We start from the raw sequence: 18,324 nt of genomic DNA on the forward strand, positions 1-18,324 counted from the left end.
CTCTCTCTCTCTCTTTCCCCACTTCTCTCATTAGTCCTGGATGCCATGATTAGTATATTGAGTCCATGTGTATCAGATAGAGGAGAAACGAGGGGAAAGATTTTCCTTGACTAGACTTATTAATTTTTCTCTTCCTAATTTGCAAATGTAAATGCAGTGCACACTAGAATGTGAGGGCAAATACTTTCACTTCTGGCCTCAGTCCCTGAAACTCTGAGGTGGATGGAACTTGGCCGTCTCTGGGTCTCCAGCCTTCTGAGAGCGCTGCTGCTGTCACTAAACAATTGAGAAGAGCACCCACTTTGAGGAAACACACTTCTCATCTCTTTCTTCTTCCTCCCTCACTCAGCCTCACCCCCAAACCACCCCCACCCCCACTTTGACCCCATTTCCAGGATATGTAGCATCTCTTGAGTCATTCTTTCTGTTTCCAGATGGCTCGCATTAATAATGACTCAGAAAAGTTGAACAGCCCACTTTTCTCTGAAAGATCTCAAGGTTAGATTCAGGCAGCGGCTTCCGGGAGATGCTTCTTTCTGTCCTTCTGTTGGAGACTGCATTCTGTGCAGCTCTGGGGGTTTTCCCTCTTCTAAATTTCTGGTTATGAATGGCTACCTTCAGAGTGAGTGACGCACCTGCTGTTTAATATTCCAAGGGGGGGGGGGTGAGGCTCTATGACATCACCAACTGCTGCTGGAAGCTCGGAACCGGGCCCCGACTCACCCACCCACACCCACACCCACACCATTTTGCTTTTGTCATTTGGAGGCGGAAGCACCAAACAGAGCGAGATCCCAGGTGTGGTCACATCACGGGGCCATGTTTTCCACTCACTGTTGTCAGAGGGTCACCGGCAAGGAAGTGCATGACCCGATTAGGAAACTCATAATAGGTATGTGATTGATACTCGCCCTCCTAAACCATTTTGTTGGATCTAAGGCCATTTTTGTCTTTGCTTCGCACTCACCCTTTCTGACAGACCCTGTTGCCAGGGAGCAGAGAAATAGTGTGCAGTGTTTTGTGGCCAGTTCATTATGGTGCCAGCACAGGATCCCCAGGACTCTGGGAACTCATGAGAAATTGGACAGCTGAGCTCAAGGCTGACCTGCTGGACATGCCGTTAGAATAAACACTTGGTTCTGATTGGTAAACCCAAGATGAATACCCAGATAAACCAGAATCTCTCACATCTGCCCTCTTTCCTGCCTTGTGGTTTAAGTAAACAAGTTTTGGAGCCATAAATTAACTCTATGACCTTGAGAAAATTATTTAAATTCTGTATCTCAGCTTTCTCAACTATAAAATGCAGATAATAATCCTACTTTCCTTAAATGGTGGTTAATGAGGATTGAGTAAATACATGCATTGTATACATTAGATCAGTGTTTGGTCTGTAATAAAATTCTCCATAAAACATTAATGATTATTAGTATCCTTACCCAACCTCTAGCTTGGGATCTTCCTAAACTCCAAATATTTCACTAATTCCACTGCCTACCCGGGAGCTGAAAGTTTAGCTTCAGAAAGTTCTGTGTCTTGACCTGAAAAGACTAGAACTGGAATTGGCCTTGTGTCATCAGCATCCATAAGCCCCTGAGTGCCCCCTTGAATATGTTGTTCTCCACCTGCAGTTGTACTTAAGAGGAAGACTTTAGGTGGTTTAGTGGTAGAATGCTTGCCTTCCATGCTGGAGACCTGGGTTCAATTCCAGGACCATGCATCACCACCCTCCTTCCCCCACCCCCTCCAAAAAAGAGGAATCCTGTAGGAGCTGAGTCTCTGTTCTATTTATCTTTATCTCCAGCCCTCTTGCTGGTTTTATTAGTCAGCATTTCCAGAGAAATTGAGAGAGTTCTTAATATTAAGAGATTTATTTTAGGAATTGGCTCACATGTCTGTGGGGATTGGCAAAGCCTGAATTCTGTAGGGCAGGTCTATGAAGATGATGTCAAATTCTCTAAGATAAGTGGGCTGGCTGAAGTGGAGAGAAATTCTTCCTTCTGGACTGCCGAAATATCCTTAGTTCTCTGTTTCAAGACTCCACTGATTGAATGAGGAGACTATAATTGTTGTTGATGGCAATCTCCTTTGTTGATGGTAGATGTAATCAGTTGTAAATGCAATCAACTGAGTAATGATTGAAGTCCAGCCATGAAATACCCTCATAGCAATAATCAAGCCACTACTTTCTTGACCAAACAATGGATACCATATCTAGCCAAGTTGATACATTAAATTAGCCGTCACAGTGGTTCTACCACAAAGCCTGGCATGTGTAGGTGCTCAATTCCCTTGGCACTGAGGGCCATCTAGGGCCATTACTTTGAATCTTTACCAAAAAGTGCCACTTTTGCTTTGCCATGCACAGCTGATTGTTCTGTAGCACCATAGGGATGGATTTCAGGAATTAGCTCCAGAATACCTTTGTCCACTATAATGTAAATGGCCTAATGATCAGAAGAATTTTGTCTTTTTTAAAAAAAATTGCAAATATTTTTTTTCAAACTTTCAAAACTTAAAAAAAGGTTTTTTAAAAAAACTATGGTGTCTTCAGTGTCTAAAAACAGTGCCTAGCACATAGTCAGTTTTTAATAAATACCTGTTGAAAAACATTGGAGGGGATTTGGGGAGGGTGCTTTAGTTTCCTAGGCTACTTAAAGCAGTACAATGAAAAAGGTTGCCTTAAACAATGAGGAATTATTAGCTTACAGTTTCGAGGCAGAGAAAATGTCCAAATCAAGGCATCACAGTTTTCTTCCCAAAGATCAGTTCCTGTTGATCCTCGGCCCCTCTGCCACATGGCAGGTCACATGGCAGTGTTTCCTGGCCTCTGCCTTCTCTTCTGCGTTTCACTGCTTTCAGCTGCTTGCTTCTGTGGCTCTCTGTATTCATTCCGTTTATAAAGGACTCCAGTAACAGGATTAAGTCCCATCCTGAATGAAGTGGGTCACACCTTATCTGAAGTTGTCTCATCAAAAGATCCTACTTACATCCACAGGAATGGTTTAAATTTAGGAGTATGTTTTTCTGGGTGCATACAGCTTCAAACCACCACTGAGGGTGGTGTTTGGGAGGTAGGAAAAGGGACTAACTTAAAATCTGTGTTTTCAGAGCTGCTACAGTTTCAATTCAGGTTTTATTGGACTTTTGGGGGAATAATTTTGGGACGCATTGAAGGAAATTATAACATTTGTGAGGGCCTTCCCCCTGAAGTTACTTTTAGACGCTATGCCTGATTTCAGAATTTGGAAAACATGGACGTAATTAGAAACTCCCACTAGAAGGCAAAGTAGAGGGGCTCAGAGAGGCAACATTGGGAGTGGAGAAACAGCTTTCACAGTTTTGAGGATATCATGGAAGACATTGCTTATGAGTATATTTTGGATGAGATCCCAGGGAAGTTTTAGTTTTTTTCCTGATAGGGTTTAGAATGCACAAATAAACTCTGTAACATAGGCAGGACATTTATCACATCAATTTGCCTGATGAGGAAACTGAAAACTTAATAGAATTTTTAGGCAGGATTTTTCTCCCCACTTTACTAGGCTGCCACTTCTGCCCTCCTTGAATATGAAAATTTCCTTCATAGCTGAGGGCAGAGTTTCTGACTTGTTTACTGATGTATCCCATGTAGCGAAACAGTGCTTGCACAGAGGAGGTGCTCAACAAATACTTCCTGAATGAATGAATGTGAGGAGCTCTCTAGATTATGAGAGGAAAAATGAAGACTTTATCTTTTCAGACTTTGTCTAATAACTTTATAGTGAAATATAGCATGCATTTGGAAAACTGCACCCATTTTTTGAATGTTTAATTTTTTTAAATTTTTTAAAATTTTTATTAATAAAATCAATCAACATACAATATGAACATTCTTTTTTATCACATAGTTGTATATTCATCATCATGATCATTTCTTAGAACATTTGCATCAATTCAGAAAAAGAAATAAAAAGAAAACAGAAAAAAATCATGCATACCATACCCCTTACCCCTCCCTTTCATTGATCACTAGCATTTCAATCTACCAAATTTGTTTTAACATTTGTTCCCCCTATTATTTATTTATTTTTAATCCATATGTTTTACTCATCTGTCCATAAGGTAGATAAAAGAAGCATAAGACACGAAGTTTTCACAATCACACAGTCACATTGTGAAAGCTGTATCATTATACAATCATCTTCAAGAAACATGGCTACTGGAACACAGCTCTACATTTTCAGGCAGTTCCCTCCAGCCTCTCTATTACACCTTAACTAAAAAGGTGATATCTATTTAATGCGTAAGAATAACCTCCACGATAACCTCTCGACTCTGTTTGGAATCTCTCAGCCATTGACACTTTATTTTCTCTCATTTCTCTCTTCACTTTTTTGGTCGAGAAGTTTTTCTCAATCCCTTGGTGCTGAGTCCCAGCTCATTCTAGGATTTCTGCTCCACATTGCCAGGAGGTCCACACCCCTGGGAGTCATATCCCATGCAGAGAGGGGGAGGGCAGTGAGTTTGCTTGTCATGTTGGCAGAGAGAAAGAGAGAGAGAGAGACCACATCTGAGCAACAAGAAAGGTTCTCTTGGAGGTGACTTTTAGGCCCAATTTTAAGTAGGCTTAGCCTATCCTTTGTGGGGTTAAGTTTCATATGAACAAACCTCAAGATTGGGGGCTCAGCCTATTGCTTTGGTTGTCCACACTGCTTGTGAGAATATCAAGAATTCTTCACTTGGGGAAGTTGAATTTTCTCCTTTCTCACCATATCCCCAATTGGACTTTGCAAATACTTTTTTATTCACTGTTCAAATCCTTCTGGGATTTATCGAGGCATTACTCTGGACAAACCTACAAAACCTCATGGCCTACTCAAGATTCCATGTACTTATGATATTTAATTAAGCTGTCCTCATAAGTTATATTGGGAAATGCACTAGTCAAGAAATAAATTTTGTACCAAATAAACATTTTTTGCTTTATTCTCATTCTTAAGTTAAAGTTTTAAAATATTAATTACCATTTAATTTCAACACCCTGCATTATTGACATTCCTCTGTTCTTCCTCATGCAAAACATTTTTAAATTTGCACATTTAGTCACTATCATTTTACACTCTAGGCATTCCTAGATTATGCCATGTCAGTCTTTATCGTCTATTTTTCCTTCTGATTTCATTTGTGCCCCCAGGCCTCCTCCCTCTATCATTCTCACATTCAGCTTCATTTAGCGTTCTAACATTATTGTATTACAGTTAGGTGGTATTGTGCTATCCATTTCTGAATTTTTACAATCAGTCCCATTCCACAATCTGTATCCCTTCAGTTCCAATTACCCAATATCTACCCTGTTTCTATCTCCTGATGACCTCTCTTCTTAACTGAAATTATCCAAGTTCATTCATTAAGGTTGGTTCATATCAATGAGACCGTACAATATTTGTCCTTTTGTTTCTGGCTAATCTCACTCAGCATAATGTCCTTATGTTGTTACATGTTTCATAACATGTTGTTACATAAGGTCCATCCATGTTGTTACATGTTTCATAACTTTGTTCTGTCTTACAGCTGCATAATATTCCATCGTTTGTATATGCCACCGCTTGTTTAGTTACTCATCTGTTGATGGACATTTGGGCTGTTTCCATCTCTTAGCAATTGCAAATAATGCTGCTATAAAATGCCTGTTCGAACTGCACCATTTTAAGTATATAGTTCAGTGAGTTTTCATGGAGTGAACACCCCTGTAACCAGTTTCCAGATAAAGAAACAGAATATTACCCCACCCCATGCCCTCCACCAGTCACACCCACCACAATCTTCATCTTCCCCTCCAAAGTTTAACAACTACCTTGATGTCTTAACACCATGGACTTGTTTTGTCTGCTTTGAACTTCAGACAGATTAAATAACACAGTGTGTACTCTTTTCGTGTCTGCTGGTTTGTTTAACATTATGTGAGATTCATCCACATTGATGATAATGTGATTGGGGTTGTAGTTGAACTTTGTTACCATTTGAAACTTCATAAAGAAATTTTAGTTTGACATTCATTAATGTCAAGTGAAATCCCAGATTTATAGAAAAACAATCTTTAACACCCTACCATTTACTGAGCACTTATTTGGACAAACACTATGCTGAGAACCGATGTATATTAATCTTATTTAATCCTCAAAAATGTTCTGATGTATAGAAAACATTATTCCTATTTGATCAATAAAGAAACTCAAACTTAGAGAACTTAAGTATCTAGCTAGTTAAAACAAGCTCATAATTGACAAAACCCCTATTTAAACTCAGGTCCCTCAGCCAACCATGCCCATGCTTCTATTAACTATATTCTGATTTGTCTTTCCCATGTAGAACTCTTCTAAGAAACTATTTTATGTGAATATGCATTTAAGTAAAAGAATGGGGGAAAGAGGAGTTGGTGCTAATTTAGAGTTGGCTGTCTTTTCTCCATCTGCACCAAGGAATGGGACAGTGTCCTAGGGCCTCTTTGCTATTTTGTCATTTGTCCTTTGGTCACATCTGACTGATTCAGGGATCTAGTGCCCAGAAGAGAAGGAGGTTGACATGCCTCCTGGCTTCTGCAATACCGATTTGGACCTCAGGATAAAGTCATGAAGGGCTGTTTCCAGCCATGTCCTGTTTTTATGGGCCCTAACAGTCACAGGTCAGCAGGCCTAACTAGAGGTTAGCTCTGCACCAGCTGTTCTCAATTTCCTTTTAGGAGGTGGTGACCTTGGTTTGAATCATCCCCAAAAGAGAATTAGATTCCTCTGTTGCGTGGTGAGCTGCATCTGTGGAACTTTTCTCCTGAGGCAAATCTCCCAACTGGGATTTAGTGTTTAATTCCCTATGGGAGGAGAAGGGGATGGGAGGATTAGGGTTTTCTTTTTTCTTTTTATTTTTTTTCTGAAATAATGAAAATGTTCTGAATTTGATCATGGAGCTGTATGCACAACTATGTGACAATATTGTGAACCAACGATTGTATACTTTGAATGGTTTCTGTGCCGTGTGAATATATCTCAGTAAAATTGCATTTAAAAAGTGAATACAAAGCAAATGCCCATGGAACCATCTTCCTTTCAACTATCTTCCTTTCTAACAGTGAATACAAACCATGAGCCTACCAGTACCTCTGTTCAGTCGCATCCAGTGCTCTCCCCAGAGGAGTTGACTTCTATGCTATAGTTTTATTGTTTATATCTTTCACTTCTTTTGGAGTGAGTTTATATAAATGGAGTCAAAGAAAAATGCATCCCTTTGTATCTTGTTTCTTTAAACCAACATGATTTTTTTTTACTTTTTTATTGTATAATATAATATATATACAAACCAAAGAAAGAAAAAAGCAATAGATTTCAAAGCACTCTTCAACAAGTAGCTTCAGGAAAGATCCCAGAGTTTCTCATGGGCTACCATACCATCATCTCAGATTTTTCCTTCTATCTGCTCCAGAATATAGGAGGCTAGAAGGGAAAAAATATTTTTTTTATCATCACAACTGACTTTTTCTTTAAAAATAACATATATACAAAAAAGCAATAAATTTCAAAGCACAGCACAACAATTAGTTGTACAACAGATTTCAGAGTTTGGCATGGGTTACAATTCCATAACTTTAGGTTTTCACTTCTAGCTGCTCTAAATATACTGGAAACTAAAAGAAATATCAATTTAATGATTCAACAATCATATTTCTTTGTTAAACCCTACTTTCTCTGTATGACTCCACCATCACCTTTGATCTTTCTATCCCACTCTTTAGGGGTATTTGGGATATGGCCATTCTAACTTTTTCATGTTGGAAGGGGATGTCAATAATATGGGAGAGTGAGATGGAACTAGTTGATGTTCTGGAAAGGCTGGGCCCTCTAGATGTCAGGACTTATCGGGTCCAGGGACTTCTGGAGATTGTAAACTTCGAGAAAGTTACCCTAGTGCATGGAACCTTTGTAGAATCTTATATAACACCTTAGGTGTTCTTTACAATTGGCTGGAATGGCCCTGGTTGGGGTTTGGCAAGTTATGATAGGTAGCAATGTCTAACTGTTAGAGTGACCTCCAGAGTATCCTCTTGACTCCATTTGAAATCTTTCAGCCACTGATACTTTATTAGTTACATTTCTTTTTCCCCGTTTAGTCATGTTGGAATTGCTAATCTCATGGTGCCAGGGCTGGACTCATCCCTGGGAGTCATCCCTCACGTTGCCAAGGAGACTTTCACCCCTGGATGCAATGTTACACATAGTGGGGAGGGCAATAATTTCACTTGCAGAGTTGGGCTTAGAGAGTGATGCCATATCTGAGCAACAAAAGAAGTTCTCCAGAAGTAACTATTAGGCATACCTATAGGTAGGCTAAGCTTCTCTGCTACCTACATAAGCTTCACAAGAGTAAGCCTCAGGATCAAGGGCTTGGCCTATTGATTTGGGTGTCCCTCATGTTTGACACAGTATCAGGGGATTTGCTGATGGTAAAGTTTAATAGTTCAAAATTTTTCTCCCATCCCTCAAGGAACTTTGCCAATACTTTTCGGCTCTCTGCTTAATATGTTCTAAGATGTATCCAGGCATTACATTAAGCTATACAGAATTAAAGGACCTCATTCTTATTCTGGGCTCCCTGTCTTTCAGCTGTTCAAATGAGCTATCCAGGCAGGTTGAGTAGGATTATGTGCTACAGAAAATTTAGGTTCCAGACAAAATAAAATTTTCTTCCTTTGCTTTCAAAGAGTAGGTGCAGTTCTAAAATATAGACAATGTCTTCTTTACCCCTGTGACCTGAATTACCTTAATCCTGACCTGATCAGCTTCATTCTTATCTCTAAATTCCAGGTTATAGATATATAAAACATACTCTCAAAATCCAGAAATAATAGTTACCACTCTGTACTTAATGTGTCAGTTATGAGAGCTTAAAATCTAGGCCCCTGTTTTCTTATAGGCATTTTCTAAAGGAGACCATACAATAATTGTTCTTTCATTTCTGACTTATTTTGCCTCACAATTCAGCACATCACTGCATGCCTCACACTTCATTCCTTACTGTAGCAGCACAATATTTGATCAAACGTATACACCATCGTTTGCCAATCTACTTCTCAATTGGTGCATCCTTCAGCCACCTGTATTTACTAGGCACCATGTGTAATGTCCAAAGTCCACAGTTGACCAATACTCTCAATTTTAGATAATTTTATTGTACCCAAGAGAAAGATAAACAATAAACACACCCTCACCAAATAGGAAGTATAAATCTCCCCTTAACTCTTGTCCCTATCCCCATTATTTACTCCTGCTGTTGCTGAGGTAGTGCTGAAGTTTTCCATTAAACATGGTCCATGACATGCAATAGCACTTTTCCCCCTGTACCCTGGACTGAAACACTCTTTTTAAATGAATCATACCTTTGAAGTAGTTCTTGCAAGAATTTATTTATATTTCTAGTGTAAATCAGTAGGATACATAGGTCTATACAATGTCTTTCAATCATTTTCACCTTCAGTATGGTAATATTACTTATAGAACCACTAGAGAACTGTCTGCATTTCTATTTAGTCCCTTACACTTCAGTTCAACCTTATTAGATAACCCACATCTAGCTTCTATGTATCTCTAAGTCCCCTACACTCTATATTATAGCCCTCCGATTTTACCTTTACCATGGTCATAAAAGTGGAGTGATACAGTATCTGTCCTTTTGGGTCTGGTTTATTTCACTCAGCATAATGTCTTTAAGGTTTATCCATCTTGTCATGTGCTTCAAGTCAAGCATCATTGACTTACTGCTACATAATATTCCATCATATGTATATGCCACATTTTGTTAATCCACTCGTCTGTTAAAAAGTATTCGGAGTGTTTCTATTTTTGGTGATTGTGAATAATGCTGCTATGAACATTGGTGTTCAAATGCCTGTTTGTGTCACTGCTTTCAGCTCTTCTGGGTATATACCAGGTAGTGCTAATACTGGGTCATAGGATAACTTGATATTTAGTTTCCAAAGGAACCATCAAACTGTCTTCCATAGTGGCTATACCATTATATATTCCCACTAGCAATGCATAAGTGTCCCAGTTTCTCCACATCCTCTCCAACGTTTGTAGTTTCCTATTCGTTTAACACCAGCCATTCTTATAGGTGGTATTTCATTGTAGTCTTGATCTGTATTTCCCTTATAGCCAATGAAAATGGGCATCTCTTCATGTGCTTTTGAGCTATCTGTATTTGCTCTTCAGAGAAATGCCTATTCATATCTTTAGCCTACTTTATAATTGGATTGTTTATTCTTTTCTTGTTGAATTATATGATTTCTTTATATTACAGGATATCAAACTTTTATCCGATGTGTGATTTCCAAATATTTTCTCCCATTGAGTTGGCTGCCTCTTCACCTTTTTGACAAAGTCTTTTGAAGTGCAGAAGCATTTGATTTTGAGGAGTCCCCATTCATCTATCTTTTCTTCTGTTGCTTGTGCTTTGGGTGTAAAGTTTAGGAAGCTATCTCCTATTACTAGGTCATGAAGATGTTTCCCTACATTTTCTTCTAGAAGTGTTATGGTGCTAGTTCTTATATTTAGGTGTTTGATCCACTTTCAGTTCATTTTTATATAAGGGTCCTCTTTCATTCTTTTGGCTATTGATATCCAGTTCTCCCATGCCCATTAATGAAAAGACTATTTTGTCCCAGCTCAGTGGATTTGGGGCCTTGTCAAAAATCAGTTGACCAGTATTTCCGGGAATATGGCCGAATAGAGTAGCTAGAGATTAGCCCTGCTCCATGGAAAAGTCAGAGAAAGTACAGGAGGGTGACAGGCAGCAGTTTGGGAGTGCAGCTGACCTGGGAGAGCCTTCTGCGCCTCATCAGGCACCCTGGTTGCAGAGGCCAAGGAACTGAGAGGCAGAAAGGTGGAGGCTGGCATGGTGGCACAGAGCCTGCAGGAGTGCATAGATGGGAGCCAGAGGCTAGGAAATAAGCCAGGTTGTGTTCCTTGGGTACGCTACCCTCACCAGCCCTACTCTGTGTCCAACAACTCACCCTACACCCCATGCACCCCATGAACCCAGTCACCCATTCCCATTCCCCACACTTCATGCACCCCCACCCCACCAGCCCCCAGTGCATGTAACTGCCCCACACCCACACCCCAAGTGCAGCCCAACCCACCTTCCCTGCAACTCTCCTGACCTGAGGAGAGCCTCTGTGTTCCCTGTGGGTTGTTCCTACATAAGGGCTGTATGCACTACCCTCTATACCCAGGCTACCCCTGCATCCCTGCTTATAGTGTTGCACAGCCTCACCCCAACCACCTGAGCTCTTTGCATCAGTTTATAGTGTTCTTAGACCCACACATGTGCACAGGCCCCCAGTCACTTCATTCAGCTCTGGGAGCCACAATTTACAGCAGTCCTAGAACCACAAATGTGCATGGCCCTCAGCCACACTTCCCAGCTCTGAGAAAGTGCTGATCTGTACAGCTGGGTCACATCTGCCCCCAGTCCATAAAGGCATAATGGTAACCTGCTGCCATAGCTCTTACATGCACACAAAGCACCCTGTGCCTTAGACCATGGCATGCTTGGGTTATGCCCCCCAGACTGGTGCAGCCACACAGCTGCATTCTCCCTGGCTGCTGGGCACCTACATTCACAAGCTCAGTGTAACATCCCCAAACTGCACCTATATCAGCCTTGAAACAAATCACCACCCTGAATGCCCCACCCCGTACCTGCTTCCTGCAGTGCAACCATCCAACAAACACAAGGCCTTAAACTACTGAAGGAAATCAACTCTCAAAGTAAATCAATCAAGATATTTACATTCCATGAAGACAGCAGAAAATCACTAAGTATATCACAATGCAGACAGATATAGCCTTGTCTAATGACCAAAATAAAACACCAGAGGAGACGCAGATGTTGGAAGAACTAATGAAAGATGTTCATACAACTCTACTTAATAAAATAAGTGGGATAGCAAAGGACATAAAGGAGATCAAGAAGACAGTAGAAGAGCATAAAGAGGAATTTGAAAAAATAAATAGGATATAGTGGATATTACATAGATTAAAGACTCTGTTGACCCAATAGAGAACATACTAGAGGCACACAACACCAGATCTGAAGAGACAGAAGAATGAATAAGTGATATAGAGGACAGGAGAACTGACTTTGAAGACTCAAGACAGCAAATGGCAAAAAAGATAGAAAAAATTGAATTGGATCGCAGGGAAATGATAGACAAAACAAAGCACGCAAATATAAAAATCATTGGTGTCCCAGAAGGAGAAGAGAGGTATTTGTCCATTTCATTTAAATTGTCTAGTTTGTTGCTGTATCATTGTTCATTACATTCTCTTATGATTTCTTTTATTTCTTCAGGGTCTGTGGTGATGCACCACTTCTCAGTTCTGATTTTGTTTATTTGCATCCTCTCTCTTTTTTTCTTTGTCAGTCTGCTAGTGGCCCATCAATTTTACTGATTTTCTCAAAGAATGAACTTTTGACTTTATTGATTCTTTATATTGTTCTTTGGTTCTCCCATTCAACTCTGCTTTAATATTTGTTATTTTTCTTCTTCTATTTGCTTTGGGTTTAGTTTGTTGTTCTTTCTCAAGTTCTTCCAGGTGAGCAGTTAAGTCCTCAATTTTTGCACTTTTTTTTTAATAGGCATGAGGGTAATAAATTTCCCTCTCAGCATAGCCTTTGCCACTTCCCATCAGTTCTGATATATTGTATTCTTGTTTTCATTCATCTCCAGATAGCTACTGGTTTCTCTAGCAATTTCTTCTTTGACCCACTGGTTGTTTAAGAGTGTGTTATTTAATTTCCATGTATTTGTGAAAGTTCTTGGTTTTTGTTGTTCTTTGACATCTTGCTTCATTCCATTGTGATTAGAGAAAGTGCTTTGAATAATTTCAGTGTTTTTAATTTTATAGAGACCTGTTTTGTTCCCCAACATATGATCTATCCTGGAGAATGGTCCATGAGCACTAAAGAAGAATCTATATCCTAGTGTCTTGGTGTGTAATGGGTTATAAATATCTGTTAGGTCTAATTCATTTATCAAGTTGCTTAACTTCTCTATTTCCTTGTAGATATTCTGTCTGGTTGTTCCATCTATAAAGGAGAGTGGTACATAAAGTCTCCTACTATTAATGTTGAAATATCTATCACTTCCTTCAGTTTTGCCAGTGTCTGTCTCATGTACTTTGGAGCTCCTTGATTGGGAGCACAAATACTTCTGATTGTTATTTTTTTCTTGGCAAATTGTCCCTTTTATTAATATATAGTGTCCTTCTTTGTCTTGTATGATATCTTCACATTTATAGTCTATTTTGTCTGATATTAGTATAGTGACTATTGCTTTCTTTTGGTTACAACTTGTGTGGAATAATTTTTCCATCCTTCACTTTCAGTCTCTTTGTATCCTTGTGTCTAAGATGAGTCTCTTCTAAACAGCATATAGCTGGATTATATTTCTTAATCCATCATGCCAATCTCTATCTTTTAATTGATAAATTTAGTCTATTATCATCCAAAGTTATTACTGAAAAAGCATTTCTTGAATCCACTGTCTGATCTTTGGGATTCTATTTGTCAGATTTATGTAGTCTTTCTTTCTCTTTTTATCTTTTAAGTTACCCTTATTGGCACTCTTCAATTCTGTGCCATCCTCCAGACCTCCCTCTCCTGTCTTTTTTTTCAACTGGCAGAACTCCCCTTACTATTTCCTGTGAGGCCAGTCTCTTGTTGACATATTTCAGGATTTGTTTGTTTGTGAAAATTTTAATCTCTCCCTCAGTTTTGAAGGACAATTTGACTGGGTACAGAATTCCTGTCTGGAAGTCTTTCTTTCAGGATCTTAAATGTATCATACCACTGCTTTCTTGCCTCTATTGTGCCAGTTGAGTAGTCTGAGCTCAGTCTTATGTGGGTACCCTTGTACGTAGTAGATTGTTTTTCTCTTGCCACTTTCAGGATTTTCTGCTTCTCTTCAACATTTGATAGACTGATTAGTATGTGTCTTGGGGAAGGCCTATGCTCTAGTTTGCTAGCTGCCAAAATGCAATATACCAGAAACAGAATGGCTTTTAACAAGAGGAATTTAATGAGTTGCTAGTTTACAGTTCTAAGGCCAAGAAAATGTCCCAATTAAATCAAGTCTATAGAAATGTCCAATTTAAGGCACCCAGGAAAAGATACCTTGGTTCAAGAAGGCCGACGATGTTTAACATTTCTCTCTCAGCTGGAAGGGCACATGGAGAACATGGCAGTGTCTGCTGGCTTTCATGTGGCTCTACCAAAAGGGACTCTCTCCAAAATGTTTCCTCTTTTAAAGGATTCCAGCAAGCAACTCCACCTTCAGTGGGTGGAGACACACCTCCATGAAAATCATCTAATCAAAAGTTACTACCCACAATTGGGTGGGTCACATCTTCATAGAAACAATCAAAATGCTCCCACCCAGCAATACTGAATGAGGATCAAAGGGTATGGCTTTTCTGGGGTCCACCACAGATTTAGACCAACACAGCTTATTTGACTTTATTCTTTTTGGAGTTTGGTGAGCTTCTTTGACTTTCATATATATGCCCTTTATAAGGATTGGGACATTTCCCCTCATTATATCCTTAACTAATCTTCCCAGCCCTGTACTCTTCTCTTCTCCTTCTGGGACACTGATGATTCTTGTATTTTTGCACTTTATTTTGTCCATCATTTCCCTGAGATCCAATTCAAATTTTTCCATCTTTTTTGCCATTTGCTGTTTTGAGTGTTTGAAATCAGTTTTCCTGTCCTTGAATTCACTTGTTTTTTCTTCTGCCTCTTCAATTCTATTGTTGTGAGTCTCTAGTATGTTTTTTATTTGGTCTACAGCATTTTAATTTTTGTGATATCTGCTATTTTTTATTTATTCTTTCAAATTCCTCTTTATGCTCTTCTAGTGTCTTCTTGATCTCCTTTATGTCATTAGCCATCCATTAATTTTATTTAGTGGAGTTATATGAACATCTTTGATTAATTGTCCCAATGTCTGTGTCTCCTCTAGCATTTATTTCGGTCATTAGGCTGGACTATGTCTGCATCATGATATGCCTAGTGATCATCTGCTGTCTTTGAGGCATGTAAATATCTTGAATGATTTCCTTTGGAAGTTGATTTCCTTCAGTAGTCTAAAGCCTTGTATTTGAGGGATGGATGTGGCACAGGATGCAGGGCATGAGATGAGGCACAACAGTGTGGTGATGCATTGCAGCACAGGTATAGTCACACAATGGGTATGCTACACTAGTGCCTGTAAGCATGAGTGCCCAGCGGAGGGTGATATGGCTATGAGGGTGCACGGGCCTCGGGTGCAGGCCCCTTTGTGTGCATGTGCAGAGCTCAGGGCAGCAGGGCAGCATTGAGCTTGTGTAGGTTGGGGGTGGCTGTGGCCCAGCTGTGCAGGTCAGTGCTCTTCCAAAGCTGGGGGGTTGCGTGGGCACCCCAGATCTCAGAGGGCTGTAACTGATGTATACAAGCAAAGAGTTCTATGTGGGGCGGGGAGGGATTGCATGAATGAATGGACTGTGGGGTGGTGTGGCATGGTTATGGAGGTAAGCACCCACAGCCTTTATGTGCTGCTAACTGCCTGCAGGGGGCAGGGACGGGGACGTAGGACTTGGAAGGGGTAGGGTAAGACTGCACTTTTGCAGGAGAGGTGGATTGGGCTGGGGCAGGCATGTGTGCACTTAGGGTGGGGTTTTAGGATGGGTATGTGTGCAGAGAGTTGATGGGGTTGAGTACTTGGAGTGTGGGGAGGGGGAGTGGGTGAAAGGGTTCAGGTGCATGGGGTATGGAGGGGGTCTAGGTTCATGTGGCTGCACTGGTGAGGTTTATGCATTCAAGGAACATGGCTTGGCTTACTTCCTAGTCCCCATCTCCCTGTCCGTGCACTCCTGAGGGCTCTGGGCTTCCACGTTAGACTATTTCCACTAGCCGGATAGTTTCAGTTCTCTGCTTCTTAGTTCCTCAGCTTTTGCAACCAGGGCTACCCTATGTGGTGCAGAAGACTCTCCCAGGTCACTCACACCCTGAAACCGCCATCTCAGTCACCCTCCCATCCCTTCTCTAGCTGTTCCTTGGAGCAGGTGTGAACTTGACCTATCCTATTCCACTATCTTTCCAGAACTCCAATATGATGTTTTTAAAGATCCATCCATATTGTTGTTTCTAGTAGTATTTGTCCGTTTTAATTACTGTCTTGTTTTCCATTGTATGAATATGCCACAATTCAGCCCTTCTATGGTTAATGGACATTGATCTTGTTTGCAATTAGGCTATAACAGAAAATGTTGCAGCAATGTATAATCAACACACAAAAAAGGTCCCATTTATAAGGGTTCACACCCACAGGAATGGATTAAATTTAAGAACATGTTTTTCTGCAGTCTAACTCCAGCCTACCACACTGTTTTATGCCAGGCACCTTCTTAGGCACATTCCCATGTTTTGCCCTTATAGTTTGCACAGCCACCTTTATGAGAGAGGTGCTAATTTACCCATTTGGGGCAGATAAGGAAATGGCATCAAAAAGCATATGTAACCTACCTAAGGATACAGCTGGTAGAAATTGAGCTGGGATTCAAGTGGGTTTATTTAAAGCCAAAACTTTGTCTGCCATGCCCTGATACCTCCAAATCCTTTCACTTGTATGTCATTATAAAAGACTATTCTCCAGAAGAGAAGGGTTCCAACCTATATTTTGGTGGGTGGAACGCCCACTATTCAGCAGTATTACTCTGCCCACTGCATCTATCTCAACACCTCCATCCTTCAAAGGCCAGCTCAAATCTCACCTCTTCCATAGAACCTTCCAGAAGCAGCCCCTTGCAGGACCCCCTTCTTCCTCTGAATAACCGAGAGGCTTGTAAGGTTACTTATTTGGCTCCTACTTATAGTTACTCTCTTACTTCATTCTTCATACCACAATACACCGCCACCTCCCCAGTCATCAACTTTTTAAGCATGGCAGTTCTTTCATATGCTTGTTTTATCTTCCGAGTTGCCCTGAACATCGATTTCCCCAGGAAATGTATTCTGATGAACTGAGCAGACCAAATAAAATTGCATTAAAGAAAAATAACATGGAACAATATTGTCCTGTAACAATCAGATAGGAAGGTATAGTAAAACAAGATTGGGTGGTGCAACAGTGGCTCAGGGGCAGATGCTGAGTGAACCCGACATCCGCCTGACCTATGAGGACCATGTTGTGTTCATCTGGAAGATCAGCTACTAGGAGCGACAGAAGCAGGAGGCGGTCATCTGGGAGACCCTGTCTCTGTAGAGCCAACCTTTCTGCACCCACTACTTTGGCTGTAGGACGTGTGCCCGAGTCCACCTGAATGGGGGTGGGATGGGGAAAGGGCTGCACTGATGGTTGTGCCTGTGCGCAGGAAGTATGATGTGCTGCTCTCTTGGCAGTTTTAAGCAGAGAGTGACGCTCTTGTTGATGGATCAGGCATCCCCTCGGTGCCGTTTGAGAGGAGCATTCATGCCTGGCCCGAACAGTAAGACCTTCAAGAAACCCACTGGCGAGAGGAACATCGCCTGGGCCTGGCGGGTCTTCACGGCCCAAACTGTCCTAGAAAACGGGACATATTATTAAAGATGATACCATTTTTATCGAAGTCATGAAGAATTCTTCTGATCTACCAGACCCCTGACTAGTCACTCCACTTGGTGGATAGGGGTTGAGCTGATCTGTCTTCATCCAGGTCCTCGAGCTCAGAACAGGACATTGTGAAGTGGAAGGGGTGGGGGTGGGGCACAGAGGTGCTCTCACCTGCCAGGAGGTCCCCACCCTCAGACACACCAACACGCTTCCTAGTAGACCAGCCACATTCCACTCCGAAGAAGTATTTGTCCTTTGATGAGATAAATGCTGCCATCTGAGAACATTTTCCATTTTCATTTTGTAAGATCTAGTTAATTAAGGTTGGAAAACATATGTTAAGCAAAGAAATATGACTTTACTCCCTTAAACTTGAACACTAGAAAAGGAAAACACACACACAGGGATAGTTGGACACGCCAGCATGTTAAGTAAAAGAAGAATTTATGAAGTAAGCAATTCTGATATATTCATTCTGAAATTCAAGAGTGTAGTCTTGTTTTAAATAGTGTCATTTATTTTTTAAAATCACTTTAGATTTGCTATACATATTTGATAATAGTAAAATGCATTTATTTATGCAAAAATAGCCAAATCAGTGTGGTTTTACTACACTCCTTTCTTCTGCCTTTAGTTGTGTGACACTTGACTGTGATTTGGTGGAG

The 18,324-nt window shown here is 40.6% G+C and overlaps 1 long non-coding RNA gene across 1 annotated transcript in view; it reads left to right on the plus strand.

Annotated features, from left to right (window-relative positions):
- Window positions 1–701: 701 nt before the first annotated feature.
- The window catches only part of LOC143668072 (uncharacterized), a 33,342-nt gene continuing 15,719 nt past the window's right edge, over window positions 702–18,324 (plus strand). Inside the window, exon 1 of the long non-coding RNA XR_013168279.1 lies at window positions 702–892. This is a non-coding gene — a long non-coding RNA (uncharacterized LOC143668072). The remainder of the gene's footprint in view (window positions 893–18,324) is intronic.

Source organism: Tamandua tetradactyla, chromosome 24 (genome assembly GCF_023851605.1).
Source record: "Tamandua tetradactyla isolate mTamTet1 chromosome 24, mTamTet1.pri, whole genome shotgun sequence".
NCBI classification, from domain to species: domain Eukaryota; kingdom Metazoa; phylum Chordata; class Mammalia; order Pilosa; family Myrmecophagidae; genus Tamandua; species Tamandua tetradactyla.